Source organism: Balaenoptera ricei, chromosome 3 (genome assembly GCF_028023285.1).
Source record: "Balaenoptera ricei isolate mBalRic1 chromosome 3, mBalRic1.hap2, whole genome shotgun sequence".
Taxonomy (NCBI): Eukaryota; Metazoa; Chordata; class Mammalia; order Artiodactyla; family Balaenopteridae; genus Balaenoptera; species Balaenoptera ricei.
The window spans coordinates 71,211,074-71,227,301 of record NC_082641.1 but is presented as its reverse complement, the minus strand read 5'-3'; positions in this window follow the sequence as shown (position 1 = coordinate 71,227,301).

Here is a 16,228-nt window from a genome sequence, read left to right as displayed (position 1 = left end):
CCTCTTGTGTTTCCTGCCTAGAGAAGTTCCTTTAGCATTTGTTGTAAAGCTGGTTTGGTGGTGCTGAAGTCTCTCAACTTTTGGTTGTCTGAGAAGGTTTTAATTTCTCTAATCTGAATGAGATCCTTGCTGGGTAGAGTAATCTTGGTTTTAGGTTTTTCCTTTTCATCACTTTAAATATGTCCTGCCACTCCCTTCTGGCTTGCAGCATTTCTGCTGAAAGATCAGCTGTTAACCTTATGGGGATTCCCTTGTATGTTATTTGTTGCTTTTCCCTTGCTGCTTTTAATATTTTTTTTTGTATTTAATTTTTATAGTTTGATTAATATATGTCTTGGCGTGTTTCTCCTTGGATTTATCCTGTATGGAACTCTCTGCACTTCCTGGACTTGAGTATTTCCTTTCCCATATTAGGGAAGTTTTTAACTATAATCTCTTCAAATATTTTCTCAGACCCTTTCTTTTTCTCTTCTTCTTCTGGGACCCCTATAATTCAAATGTTAGTGTGTTTAATGTTGTCCCAGAGGTCTCTGAGACTGTCCTCGATTCTTTTCATACTTTTATCTTTATTCTGCTCTGTGGTGGTTATTTCCACTATTTTATCGTCCAGGTCACTTATCCGTTCTTCTGCCTCAGTTTTTCTGCTATTGATCCCTTCTAGAGAATTTTTAATTTCATTTATTGTGTTGTTCCTCGTTGCTTGTTTGCTCTTTAGTTCTTCTAGGTCCTTGTTAAACGTTTCTTGTATTTTCTCCATTCTATTTCCAAGATTTTGGATCATCTTTACTATCATTACTCTGAATTCTTTTTCAGGTAGACTGCCTATTTCCTCTTCATTTGTTTGGTCTGGGAGGTTTTTACCTTGCTCCTTCATCTGCTAAATATTTCTCTGTCTTCTCATTATGTTTAACTTACTGTTTTGGGGGTCTCCTTTTCGCAGGCTGCAGGTTCGTAGTTCCCATTGTTTTTCGTGTCTGCCCCAAGTGGGTGAGTTTTGTTCAGTGGGTTGTGTAGGCTTCCTGGTGGAGGGGACTGGTGCCTGTGTTCTGGTGGGTGGGGATGGATCTCGTGTTTCTGGTGGACAAGGCCACGTCCGGTGGCGTGTTTTGGGGTGTCTGTGAACTTAGTATGATTTTAGGCAGCCTCTCTGCTAATGGGTAGGGTTGTGTTCCTGTCTTGCTAGTTGTTTGGCATGGGGTGTCCAGCACTGAGTTTGCTGGCCGTTGGGTGGAGCTTGGCATTGAGACGGAGATCTCTCAGAGAGCTCTTGCCAATTGATACTACGTGAGGCTCGGAGGTCTCTGGTGGTCCAGTGTCCTGAACTTGGCTCTCCCACCTCAGAGGCTCAGGCCTGAGAGCAGGCCAGAGCACCAAGACCCTCTCAGCCACGCAGCTGAGAAGAAAAGGGAGAGAAAAAGAAAGAAAAAATAACAATAAATTTAAAAAAAATTATTAAATAAAAAAAGAGCAACCAAACCAATAAACAAATCCACCAATGATAACAAGTGCTAAACACTAAACTAAGATAAACATAAAAATCAGAAATAAATCAGTCACAGACAGCAAACCCCAAGTCTACAGTTGCTCCCAAAGTCCACCACCTCAATTTTGGGAACATTCGTTGTCCATTCAGGTATTCAACTGACACAGGGTACATACATCAAGTTGATTGTGGGGATTTAATCCGGTGCTCCTGAGGCTGCATGGAGAAATTTCCCTTTCTCTTCTTTGTTCACACAGCTCCTAGGGTTCAGCTTTGGTTTTTGCCCCACCTTTGCATGTAGGTCACCCTCAGATATCTGTTCCCTGCCCAGACAGGAGGGGGTTAATGCAGTGGCTGATTAGGGGGCTCTTGGTCATTCAGTCTGGGGGGAGGGAGGGGTACGGTAGTTATAGTTGGAACGCGGGGTGAGCCTTCGGCAGCAGAGGCCTGTGTGACATTGCAACAGCCTGGGGTGCGCTGTGTGTTCTCCCAGGGAAGTTGTCCCTGGATCACGGGACCCTGGCAGTGGCGGGCTGCACAGGCTCCCGGGAGGGGCGGTGTGGATCGTGACCTGTGCTTGCACACAGGCTTCTTGGTGGCTGCAGCAGCAGTGTTAGTGTTTCATGCCGGTCTCTGGGGTCCGAGCTTATAGCCGCGGCTTGAACCCGTTTCTGAAGCTTATTTAGGTGGTGCTCTGAATCCCCTCTCCTCACACACCCCGAAATAATGGTCTCTTGCCTTTTAGGCAGGTCCAGACTTTTTCCCGGATCCCCTCTGGCTAGCTGTGGCGCATTAGCCCCTTTCAGGCTGTGTTCACACAACCAGCCCCAGTCCTCTCCCTGGGGTTTTACCTCTGAAGCCCAAGCCTCAGCTCCCAGCACCACCCCCCACCCTGGCCGGTGAGCACAGACGCCTCTCGGGCTGGTGAGTGCTGGTCGACACCAATCCTCTGTGTGGGAATCTCTCCGCTTTGCCCTCCGCACCCCTGTGGCTGCGCTCTCCTCCGTGGCTCCGAAGCTTCCCCCTCCGCTACCCACAGTCTCCACCAGTGAAGGGGCTTCCTAGTGTGTGGAAACTTTTCCTGCTTCACAGCTCCTCCCAGAGGTGCGGGTCCCATCCCTATTCATTTGTCTCTTTTTTTTTTCTTTTTTCTTTTGCCCTACCCAGGTACATGGGGAGTTTCTTGCCTTTTGGGAAGTCTAAGGTCTTCTGCCAGCGTTCAGTAGGTGTTCTGTAGGAGTTGTTCCACATGTAGATATATTTTTGATGTATTTGTGGGGAGGAAGGTGATCTCCATGTCTTACTCCTCTGCCATCTTTAAGGTTCCCCCCGCCCCCAATTTCTCTTAAAAGCTAAGATGGTTTGAACTGGGATAATAAAGTTATTCTTTGTATTTAATAATAATTTGTGGTTTATAGAGTCCTTTATAGAGACTCTTAGAGTCCTTTTGCTTGTTAAGTGTCTGCTTATTTAATCAGCTCATACTTGGGGGCCTGGATATGTGTGTCCTCACTCACTGAAAGCACAGAAGAATATTTGAATTTAGCCTAAATATTGTTGAAATAGAATCTGCTCCCAATCCCATTTGAAAATAACAACACTAAAATTAGAATATTCCATGCATCATCTTTTTACAAGTGTAGAAATATAGGTATCCCTTAGTCTATGCATATCATTCTGCATTAGAGGGTTGCTATAATGACCAAAAGAAGCTTTCCTTGTACAACTGTTTAGCACTCAAAAAATGAGCCAATTTATCTGATAGCAGGCAACTCTATTGACTTTTAAAGCTGAGTGTGTTAGAGAAAAAAATAGCTTATTGACTTATTTTCTAGAAAAAAATTACCAAGACAATCATTGGGAATAATCCTAGAAATTAGACAAGGAGGTCCTTTCTGCGAAGCTATGGTGACACTGCTGACAAGGAGAAAATGCCCATGGCATACATTCAGGTGAGTCTCTGTTGACACTGTCCCCCAGCCAAAGTGCTAGTGCCTGAAGCCCAGAGAATCATAGAATGGATAAACCTGGAATCTCATCTCTCTAAGGAACATGGTAAACACCAACATTTGCAAAAGAATTTTAGTAAGTGAGGCTCAGAAGTAACGTCCAAATTTCTGATTTTCTGTCATGGTCTCCAGTGACAAACAAATTTTGATAAGGAGAGTTCTCCTTAATATTAGAATACAAAGGAAATAAAGTTTTCAAGTGAATTCCTTAAATAACATGAAGTTCATAGTTATTATGCTCTACTATTGGATCATCTCCTTCCCATTTATTATATTACATAGACTTGGAAGTCTTAGTTTTCAAAATTAATTCTTACAATGTTATTTTAGTGATCAGCAAAATGGAGATCCAGATGTAAATATTCAAATTACCATCACTGTAACAGTCTTTAAATCCATAGGATCTGAAAATATAGTGGAACGTGATGCATCATTTAGAGTATTTTTTTATGGTTAAAAAATTTCCCCCAGCTTTAAATAAATTGGAAACTTTAATGAAGCTTTAATACAAAAATAACTTTTATTGATTAATTCTTTGACGTTAGCATTTTAAATGGTTTTTATTTTAAAGGTATTCAGAATTAAGTATAACTGGTAACATACATATAGTGACTAGGTATACATTCTAATAATTTGCAGGATACAAAAGTAATTATATGTATTGTACTATTAGATTTATTTCCTCATTTTAAGAGGGTCTGTAATACATACAGCATTAATTTATCATAACTTTGAAAATTCTTTGGGATTTTTATTATATACGAACTGATGAATAACAAAATATCCTTTAGTCATAGTCTTTCATTCTGTGAACATAAGAGTTTAGGCAACTTTCTTTATAGGAATATGAATCATCTAGTAGAAGGATTTTTTGCTAGCTACTTGTATCCCCATAGTGATAGTAGGTATTAAACTGAAGCTAGAAGGAAATTCCTTACTTTCATATGATCTTCAAATAATTTTAAACCAACTAAATTCTTTTCAAGCTCGAATTTCCTATGTTCCAATAACCCTAGGCTCTTTTTTGAATCTTGTTATCACAGGATATGTGATTTTAGAAATGTTTTTATTTAAGTCATAAAATAAAATGTCCCCCTGCTATAGCATGGATATTGCGTGCCACTGGATTTAACATGAGCCAGTCTTCTCTCAGCTAACACCATTGTGAGAACAGAGTTCCCACGGAATCACAAAGGCTGAGAGCTATATTTTGTATGAAGTCCGTTACTGTTTCTACAATGGAGGCTTGTTCTTTCATAGTGGATTCCAAGAGAGTGGGACCGATTAGGTCCCATCAACTCAAAATTTAGTGATTAGTGACAGACTTGAGTGGTGGTCTGTATCTGCACTAAAAAACAAAGTCAAGAAGGTTATTTGGAGAGTCGATCAAAAAAGTGTTTTTTTTTTTCTGAGTTAATAACTCAATTCTCCGTTTACATTAGTTGGTGTATTAGTTCAGTGTATTGTAACCTTATCGTTTCTTTATAGAAATTTATAGCAATAGTCCAACAGTACTAAGTAATCCATTTAACTGGGATGACCCCAAAGGGTCAGAGAAGGATTGTATATAAGCATAGTCAATCACCCACTCTGTTCTCTCATTAATTCACTCAACAAACTTTTGTTGCCTTCCTAGTATGTGTTAGGCCCTGTGTTAGTCCTTAAAATGCATTTGTAAGTGGAAAAAAATACAAAAAACTAAACAGGCATGATCCTTGTTCTCATGAAGGTTCAGGCAAGTGCTTCCACTTATATTAATCACATCACCATACTAATGAAAGTATAATTACAAACAGGTATGTTCTTTTACAGAGAGCAACTCCGTACTCAGCATAACAGAGCAACCAGGCTTTGTCTGGAGTGAGTTTGGGGTGAAAGAAAGGCTCTGTGAAGTTTGAGTAGGGTGGAGTATGAGGGAGTTTTCTATTGGGAGAAGATGTAGATGTAATTAAGCAAAGATCTTGAGGTGAGGTCACCCTGGATTATCCCAGTGGGCCCTAAATCCAATGTCAAGTCTTTATAAGAGACAAAAGAGGAGAAAAACCACAAAGGGAGAGGGCCAGGTGAAGATGGAGGCAGAGATTGGAGTGATGGGCTACAAGACAAGGAGTGCCAATAGTCGTCAGAAGCTTGGAAGGGGCAAGGAACAGATCCTCTTGTAGAGCCTCTGGAAGAAGCATAGCCCTATGGACACCTTGATTTCAGACTTTGGCCTCCAGAACTGTAAGAAAATGAATTTTTGTTGTTTTAAGCCACGAAATTTGTGGTAACTGGTTATAGCAGCTCCAGGAAACTAATCTAGGGGTGGTGACCTAGTCTGATTTTTACTTTTGTGGATGGTTCAGCTGTAGTATGTGGAGACCTGGTCCAAATCAAGTCAGAGAATATTGGGTGAACCAAGGAGTAGGTTTTTGCTTTATTTGACGCAAGACCTCATGGTAACTTCATTGGCCCAGGGAGATGACAGTGGAAGTAGGTAGTGAAGTAGTTAGTGAAGAACTATTTAGGAGGTAAAGTTGAGAGGACTTCGTGATGGACTGTTTACCAAGGTGAAGGAGAGAAGCAGGTGTCTGTTATAAGATTCATCTTTTGTTTTTGGCAGAAAAGTTGGTATTTTATTCATCCAAGGACTATTTATTGACTATCTACTATGTGTCAGGCACTGTCCTAAATTCTGGTGACAGTGTGAATAAGACAGACAGAATTGCACCCTTTCAAAGATTATAGTTAGCAAGGAAATGAGGATGAATTGTAATTTGTGAATGTGCACATACATGTAATTCAAGAATATGTAAATAGAAAAAGTTAGTAATAAGAACATTGGCTTATTTTACCTTGGACCCAGAGTAGTCATTATACTACTACATTATGCCAGACACAGCTGAGCAGGAAGATGTCATGGGACAAAGGAGGTACCCTTTGAGTATAATGACTTTTTAAAAAGGTAATCCCCAACACAATCTTCTTATGTTGAAGTGAAACAGGAACACTTATAGTTAGGTGTCAGGGTAATCTCGTATATCTAAACAAAATACAAAAGTGTTTTTTCCTCTGTTTAAATGAGAGGTTTGGACAAAATGATTCTCTAAGGTCCCTTTTAGCTCAAAAAATTTTATTTACTCCATTTTATACAGTGTCAAGATCTATATTTAGAAAGGATTTATTAAGTGTAATTGAAGTATAAGCAATAATTTATAAATAAATAATTTATAAATATGTTTATATTTATAAGTATGTGAATAATTTAAATAAGGTATGAATTGTCATGTTTTTCATAGATGGCTCCTTGATCATAATCAACTTTTTGCCCCTGGCAGTTGTCATTCCATGAATTCGGGATGTATCTTTGCTCTTCACTGTAGATTTTGTGTATTATTTATACCCAATGTTTACATTAGCATTTTGAAGAAAAAGAGGAGTTGTGAACACTTTCCATTTGAGTTTTGGGGGATTCTCAGTCTAGTTTCAGATATTACATCATATGACTTTCAGTCTTATTCCATCAGTTGCTGGTCAGTAGCTTCCATTTGGCTCTCTAGCTTGAGCTAAATTTAAAAATTGTTTGGTATAGTCTCACTTGTCTATTTTTGCTTTTGTTGCCTGTGCTTTTGATGTTATATCCATGAAATTACTTCCAAGTTCAATGTCCTGAAGCTCTCCCTATGTTTTTTTTTTTTGGAGTTTTAGTTTCAGGTCCTCGAGTCTTTAATCCATTTTGTGTGTAGTGTAAGAAAAACAGCCAATTTTATTCTTTTGCACATGGATATCCAGTCTTCCCAATACCATTTGTTGAAGACACTATACTTTCCCCATTGTGTGTTATTGGCACCCTTGTTGAAGGTCAGTTGACTATATATGTGTGGATTTATTTCTGAGCTTTTTATTTCTATTCTGTTGGTCTCTGTCATTATGCCAGTACCATACTGTTTTGATTGCTGTAGCTTTGTAATATATTTCAAAATCAGAAAGTGTGATGCCTCCCACTTTGTTCTTTCTCAGAGTTGATTTGGCTATTTGTGGTCTTTTGTGGTTCCAATGAAAGCAAAAGTAGACAAGTGGGATTACATCAAACTAAAAAGCTTCTGCACAGCAAAGAAACAAACAGTGTGAAATGGGAACCTGTGAAATGGGAGAAAATATTTATAAACCATATATCTGAAAAGGGGTTAATCTCCAAAATATATAAGGAGCTCCTACAACTCAATAGCAAAAAAACTAACAACTTGATTAAAATTGGACTATAAACTTAATAGACATTTCTTCAAAGAAGACATACAAATGGCCAACTGGTATATGAAAAAAAAAATGCCCAAAGTCACTAATCATCTGGGAAATGTAAGTCAAAGCTATAATGAGATATCACTTCACACCTGTCAGGATGACTATTTTCAAAAACAACAACAACAACAAAGACAACCAAGGTCAAGGATGTGGAGAAATTGGAACCTTTGCACACTGTTGGTGAAGATACAAAAATAGTGCAGATACTATGAAAAATGTTATGGAGGTTTCTCAAAAAATTAAAATAGAACTACCTTATGATATAGCAGTCCCACTTCAGGGTATTTATCCAAAAGAATTGAAATCAGGATCCTGAAAAGATATTAGCACTCCTGTGTTCATTGCAGCACTATTCATAATAGCCAAGGTGTGGAAGCAACCCAAATGTCCATTGACAGATGAACTGATTAAAAAATGTGGTATATACATACAATGGGACATTATTTAGCTCCCCAAAAAAGGAAATCCTGCTGTTTGCAGCAACGCGGATGAACCTTGAGGATATTATGCTAAATGAAATAAGCCAGTTCACAGAACAAATACTGCACAATTCCACTTATAGTAGGTATCTAAGAGTCAAATTTATATAATCAAAGAGTGGAATGGTGGTTGTCAGGGACTGGGCAGGGGGAGAGAAATGGGGAGTTACCAGTGAACAGGACTAAAACTTCAGTTAGGCAAGATGAATAAATTCTAGAGATCTGCTGTACACCATTGTACCTATAGTCAACAATACTGCATTACACATTTACAAATTTGCTGAGAGGGTAGATCTCATGTTAAGTGTTATTACCACAATAAAATGAAAAATTATGCTGATTTGGCTTCATTCTGTGGGATTTTTCTAAACAGGGCCAGGACCTGAGTGTTAAGTATGCACTTTGTGAGGTTTACCAGGTTCAGCCTCTGAGGGAGTCAGCAGGAGGTATAAGGGGCAGCCTCCAAGGATGGAGGCTGAGGGCCCTGAAGGTAAATCCCTCTCCAGCACTCACACTATGTCTTACTTCTGTTTTGTTTTCTTAAACCTGTAAAATACCTATTTTGTAAGCTCATTTTGAGGATTAACACATCTGTTTATAAAGGATTTAGCACAGTTCTTGCGTTGTCTCAGGAGCTAAAAAAATTGTGTTGATTTTGGTTATTGCAAAAGTATTAGGAAGTGTCATCTTAAATCTCTATGAAACCGTTGTCGCTGGTTAGCCACTTTAATTAAATGCTCTGGATTCAAGTTTGAGTAGCTCAGCTCATTTGAGGAGAGTGGCTGAAGCTGTTCCAGAGGAGGATGTGAGGCAGGAACACAAGAGAATGAAGAAGGATAAAGATCTTCAGGATTTTCAAATAGCTTACTTCTGCTCCATTCAAATAGGCTTAGGGATGTTTAAAAATCATATTGTGTTTAAAATAACATATTTCTAAAACATCCATATGTTGTACGCATCTGTTCATTTTACAATGCTTATTTTAAATCTAGTTTCATGTAATTCATGTATATAAAAAAAGAAAAAAATATTCTCCCAATTTATTGACTTCCTAGATGTTCCATGGGTGCTTCTGAAAGCTGCATTTGATGCTTTCCTTTCATCAGTGTGTTACTTAATATAGTATTATTTACTTAGCAAATGACTAAATAACTACCTTAGTGCAACTGAAGAAATACCTTACCGTATCTCCTCAGAATGACCATATATATATTTCAGGAAAGATCCATTTATTTTAAACTATGTTTGAAACTCACCTAGGTTCATATTTTCTCACGTTTTATCTGAGAAATGCACAATGTTTATTTGTAAAATGGAAATGAATTTTAATATTGCACTTTTACTGCTGTGGGGTTTAGAGTTGGCTTCATATCATTAAATGCATGGATGAATTAGTATATTTATTTGCATGTATGATATATCTGTATTTCAAAGCAAACATTTCAAAGGAGCACCAAAATATGTATGTAAAGTTTGTATTTGCCTCCTAGTAATGTTCATAGAGAGGATATGCATTACACAGATCTGGGTTTATAAGAAAAAACTGGACTGTTTGGAACTCCATTACCCAATTTTCATGGGCATACATGTAGGCAGACTTATATATGCAAAGTTTGCAAGTGTTTATGACGTAACTTTAAAATCTGACAATAAATAGGTAAGATCAAATTCTACCCACAGGTGACTTAATATTGGTCAAAACAGTGCCTTTGCTCTTCTGTACTTATAACAGAGCCAAGACACACGGGGCCAAGAATAGTTTGTGAGACAGTCACTCACACACATTTCATTTTATAATGTGGACACTTTACAGTAAATAACCTGAGACCAAGGACATATTAGAAATAGTGCCAGGGGGCCTGTATGTCATTTTAGTCATCCATAAATGTAATCTTCTTTAATTAAGCACAACATGGTCTCATTTTTTTCATATGCTTTTCCCAAGATTTTAGTTCTTAGTTTTTATTTTATGATAAATAGCTTTTAATCATTATTTAAACATATGAGGGCCTGGTTTCACTCTGATGCATGTGTGTCCGATTCCCATGGAAGTTAATGGAGGTTAGGAATATCTACAGAGGAAAGAATACACCCACAGCTTCTAAAACAAATTTAGAACAATTTAAAATGCCCTGGAGTAATAAAGAGCTAGTTTAAGGGGTCAATAAGAGGGTAAATATATGTTTTAAAGATTATTTTTGTGAAAACTCTGGTGGCTTTGAGGCTCAAGGGAAGAATAGATGGGTGTGAACAGAAAAAAAGGATAAACTAACAATTTTGCCTAGGGTAAAAGTGTAAATTACAGTTTACCTTGGCAGAAAGCATGTGCATGGAAATATTTTTTATGAGAGCTATTTATATCTCCAAGAGCAGTGTAACTGTTGTTTATCCCTCAGAATGTCCTTGTGAGGTGTGCGTTTTCTACCAGTCAGCCTTATGTGACAGTGACACGGAGATGCATTTATCATGCAGCTTCTAGGATCTAATATTTTAAGTTATCAACTAAGCTACGGTCAGTACACCCCCGTGCAAATGAGAAAATGGGAGAGTTAACGGGGCTTAGAACTCTGCTCAAACACTTGAGTGGCAGCATTGGGATTGAATTTTGTAAGTAATCACTCTGTTGTGTTACCTAAGAGACATGGAACACATTTGTTGCCATGCACCATGCCCGCCTCTCCATCCTTCCACCTCACTCCCTTCTCTTCCATAGTCAGTGATGTTATTAGCCATCAAGGAGCCAGGAAAATACATGCTTAGATCCTTAGTCTTGAATGCTATTTAAATGTTGGCAATCCTACCCTCTCCTTAAAAACCATCAGAAAATATTAATTAGGTCAATGGAACCAAATGCAAACCTTCACCCCCACTCTCCCGAAGGCAGCAAAACAAGAATAACCTAATACCAACACCAGTTATAGTATAATATAGACCACCTATTTTGCTTTGCAATTATAAAACCATTATAAAAACCATTATAAAACCAATAGAAAACCCACTGAACTAAAGTCAGAAGATCTGGGTTCTAATCCAGTGCTTCTCAACTCTGGCTGCCCATTGGAAACATCTGGTGAGCTTTCAAAACCCACAGATGCTAGAGACACCCTTCCCCTCCCCACTCCCAAGAGTCTAATTCAATTGGTTTGCAGTGAGGTTCAGGCATAGTATTTTACAAACTCCTCAGGTGAGTTCACTGTTCTACTTTCCATTTTATAACATTTGCTTTTTGTGAATTCCTTTCAAGGACTCAAGTACCATTAAGCTTTTATTTTCACATCTCTAAAATTGGGGCAACACATACCTAACCTGTTTGTCTCATACAGTCTTGAAGATCAAGTGGGGAGATGATTTTAAAACTTGTGAAAACTAGGACATGCTGTACAAACATGAGACATGATGGCGATCAGGGTAGCTTTCTTGTAATTTAAAAATTAAATTTGAAGAAACCTTGGGAAAACCTTTTCCTCCCATTTCCAGTTTCTTTGATTTTGACATTGGTTCCTTGATAAACCTTCAGTCTGTTTTTACTTGGGTATGTACTGTGTACTTATGTATAATGTTTGCTAATTGATTTATGTCAACTCAATGGTAAGAATTGATAGTGAGAAGTGTTGATTTGTGTGTGTGTGTGTATATGCATGTACAAGTTTGTTCACATAGATATCTGGAAAAAACTCTCTTGATAGATTTAAAGAGTAGACAGTGATAAACACATAAAAAGGCAATTGGCCAAAGCATGTCATGGTTTATTCATTCATCTAAAGAAAGACTCTTTTGAGGGATAAATATGTGCCAATCCTTCGCCAAGACATAGAAGTAGATGACATTGTCGGTGCCCTCAAGGAATTCACAGGCAATTGACAACGACAGACAAGTAAACCAACACTTATAAACAAAGTCATGAATGCTGCAGTTGAAGATTTTTAGGCACCCTGAAGAAGTCTGTAAAGAGAAGTGAAGGGCATGAGAATGTGGTCAGGAACACATAAGAGAAGATATAAAGTGTGAACTGAGTCTTGAGGGACACATAGAAGTTAGGTTAGGTGGAGGCAGGGGATGGGTCTTCTGGGCAGAGGGAAAAGTGCTGGAAGAGAAGTGAGGGAATGTGGCCCATTCAGGAAAGTGTGTGAAGTTCACATAACTGCACGTGAGAGGACTCTGGGAAAGTTGGTATTGGATGAGGCAGGAGAGAAGTAGCCAGGGGCCAAACATAAGTGGATTTAGCATTTATTCTGAAGGCAATGGGGATACATTTTATTTTACATAGGGGAATATGGATTGGATTGCTGTTTTGTAAACTCACTCCAGTAACCATGGAGAAGGGAAGGAGATGGACTAGAAGGTAAGAGACCAAGACAGTTCACCATTGATGTAGTCCAGGCAAAAAATGGTAAAAGACCGAACTGTTCCTACAGTGGCAATAAGAAGAAGAAGGAGTTCAGTAGATTGAGCCATTTAGCAGGGTAGAATCAATACCATGCAGTGACAGATTAATAATAATCCTATTAAACATTTAAAAAATAAAACCAACACATGAATAATGGTATGTTAAAATGGGACCGTATTAGGCTGAATAATGGTCCTCCAAAGACACTCACGACCCAACCCCTGGAGCCTGTGAATATGTTACTTTATATGGTAAAAGGGACTTTGCAGATATGATTAAGTTAAGGATTTTGCGATTATCCTGGATTTCCTGGGTGGGCCTGATGTAATCACAAGGGTTTTTTAAGAGAGCAGCAGGAGGACCAGAGTCAGTAGTAGGAGATGGGACAATGAAAGCAAGAGTTTGGAGCAATGCAAGGAAGAGTTCACAAGCTAAGGAGTATGGGTGGCCCTTAGAAGCTGAAAAGGTAAGATGACGCCTCCTCTAAAGCCTCCAGAAGGAAACATCGCTGTCAACTCCTTGATTTTAGACTTTTGACCTCGCCAACTGCAAGAGAATACATTTTTTAAACTTCTAAGTTTGTGATAACTTGTTGCAGCAGAAATGGTGCCAGGATTTTCTATCTCCATGTTGATCAGCCTTTGCATCCAGGGCATGATCTTGGGTGAGGAGGCTCCCTTCAGCCAATGCAGTTCCCTCAGAGCTTTCTGCTGGCAGCTCTGCCAGCAGCTGAAGGGGGATCTGTGTGGTTCATGTCAACATCCACCACATCTGTTTTGTTTTGTTTTTTAGGTTAGATTATTAAGTTCTACTTGTTCAATTTTTTCTTTCTCTTTTATGCTGTTGTTCTCCCCTCAAATATTTGGCGAGTTTAGGTTTTCAGTTATATGTATGAATGAAAGTCTAGGCAGTTAATATGCTAATTCTCTATCCCTGTCTACAGTAAGGTTCTTCTCTGAATGAGGGCACTAACACAGAGCTCTGTGTATGTGATTGGGGCAAGTAGAGCGGCAGGACTCATTTTAAGATGCTCAGGCAGGAAACCATCTGGCAATCCCAAATGCCAGAATGAGGACAGCTTTATCCTGGGGTGTTATTTCTGCTAAGTGTCCCAGACAACTTAAATTTTTCTTTAGAAATGAATTATCTGATTTTAAGCTTGGGGAATAAACGCTAATCCTGTATGCCATAGAGATCTGTGTGTGAGTGGTGGGAGAGGGATTCCTGAACAAAGAGTGGACCATAGTCCAGTATTGCCCAAACTTGTTTTACATAAAAAATCACCTGGAAACCTTGTCAAAAATCCAGAATCCTGAGTCATAATGCCAGATGCACTGAACTAGAATTCTCAGAGAAGGGTACTGAGATTCTCTATGTTTAACAAGGGAACTTGTTAAACTCCGAGTAATCTTATGATCAGCTGAGGTTGGTAACACATTCCATAGACAGTCCTTCAGTTGATCCCTTTCGCCGTCCACCTACCCATTCCACCCTCTGTATCTGCTCCGTTGAAGTCTCTGTGGCTCCACAGCTAGGAACAGTGCTTCAGTTTCTGTTAGAGCTTTCGCATGTGTTTGTTTGAGATGGAGGATCCCACTTCTGTTAACCTCTTAATGTGATAGATTCCACCTGATTTCCATATTACAGAGCGTCATCAAACTCTCTGGTCTTCCTGTTCTAAATTTATACCCTTTTTAGCTTCTTCCCTGTTTCTTCAGTGGGTTTTAAGAAAAGAGGGAAGGTAAACATGTGCACTCAAAATACCCTCTTAAATCGAACCTCAATAATCACACTTTGGAAAAATCTCCTGAGCTAGGCTATTGCTGATGTGCAATGTGACAGATTGGATGTGGGGTTAAGGGAGATAGAGCAGTCTTGGATAATCCTCAACTGGCTGTTTTTAGCAATTGGACAAATTTCTATGTGCTTCATGGAAAAGAAGAATTGAGGGTGGTATAGGAACCATTTTGCTGGGGAAAGAGAATGAATTCAGTTTTTTTACATGTTCAGCTTGATATGAAGGCCTAGGGAGGAGGTCTGATCTGGAAGCACATATCTGTGAGTCATTCATTCATTCATTCATCAATTTGCATATACTAAACACCTTCTTAGTATGTGCCAGGATATGGAACTGGAAATATCTTATAGGGGATAGAAACAGATAACTAAGCTAGTACCGTAAAATATGATAAGTTCAATGATGGGAGATATCTGGAGTGCCTGCAATCTCATAGGAGAGGCACCAAACGCAGACCCAAGTGATCAGGGAAGGTCCTGACATCTAGGCAGAGACACGACGATCTGGATGAGTCTGGCAAAGTGACCTCGACAGGGAAGTTATTTGAGAAAGAATGAAGAGCCAGTAGGAAAGATGAGAGCCAAAAGAGAATACAGTAGGAGTTCCTGTATGCTAATTCTTACCAGGAAGGAAGGCAAGAGAGGAGGCTGGAAAGGCAAAGAAGGGAAGATAATGTGGATCTTCTACACTGGGAAGCCACTGGAGAGTTTCATCCTAAAAGTGGATCTGAAACCTTAGAAATGGATGATAACACCCAGTGCTTCTCTAGCTTTGGTCTGTGTCAGAATCAACCAAGAAACTTGTCAAAAGACACGTACTATGTGTAGCACTGCATTAAGCCCTTTACATAGGTATCTTCTTTACATATGTTATCTCTTAAACCTCATGATCTTGGAAAGAGAGTGGAATTTATATTCAGAAGGTCACCTCTGGCTATAAAGTCCCTGCCCTAACTGCCACACTGTGTTGTTTCTAGATACAAACATTGTGTAAAATAGACCATTGAATTTCTAGAGGACATATAATGAGGTCTTTGAAAGTTCTGAGATTTGCAGTGCCCCTATAGAAAACCATTTACTCTCTCCAGTACCCAGAGATTTCGGTTTAGGAGAGCAGAGGTGGGCCTAGGAATCTGAATTTTAACAAGCCTGAAGATATCACATGTTGTTGCAGATGGTTCCCTGACCCTACTTGGAGTAATTAGAGAATAGAGAAGAGGTCTGAGGTTGGTCCCTTAGGGCAGAAGAATCCATGAAAATGACTGAGGAGAAATGTCTGGAGAAGTAGGAGGTAAACTTCAAAAGAGTATTATTATGGAAAAGGAGAGACTTTGGAGAAAGAGGTCAACGATAGGACAGGCAACAGCCAAGACAAGTTAGGTAAGGGCTAGAAAGTGCCCATTAGATCCTATCATCAGTTCACTGATAAGGCTGAGACCTTTTCCCCTAAAGCCATGATTCCCACTTCAGAAGAGCTCCTATTTCTGCTTGTCTATGATGCTTGGAACTAAGCCTAATTTCCATTTTCCTCATAGTTCTTCCTGTCTCATAGAAGCAGTTAACAAATAGTCTCTGGAAAGTCATTTCTCTATAGCTTACCTGTGTTGGCACTTAATTTCAACCACAGCCTAGCTGTGAAGGACAGACTCACTGAAATTTCTTACAAATTCACAAATATGCTCCAACATTTGACCCTTTAAATATGAAAAGATTATTTGTTTCAATAAAGTGCTGCTCAAGAAGCAGTCTCTTTACAATGAGGATTCTACCACCCACAATAATTGGACTTGAA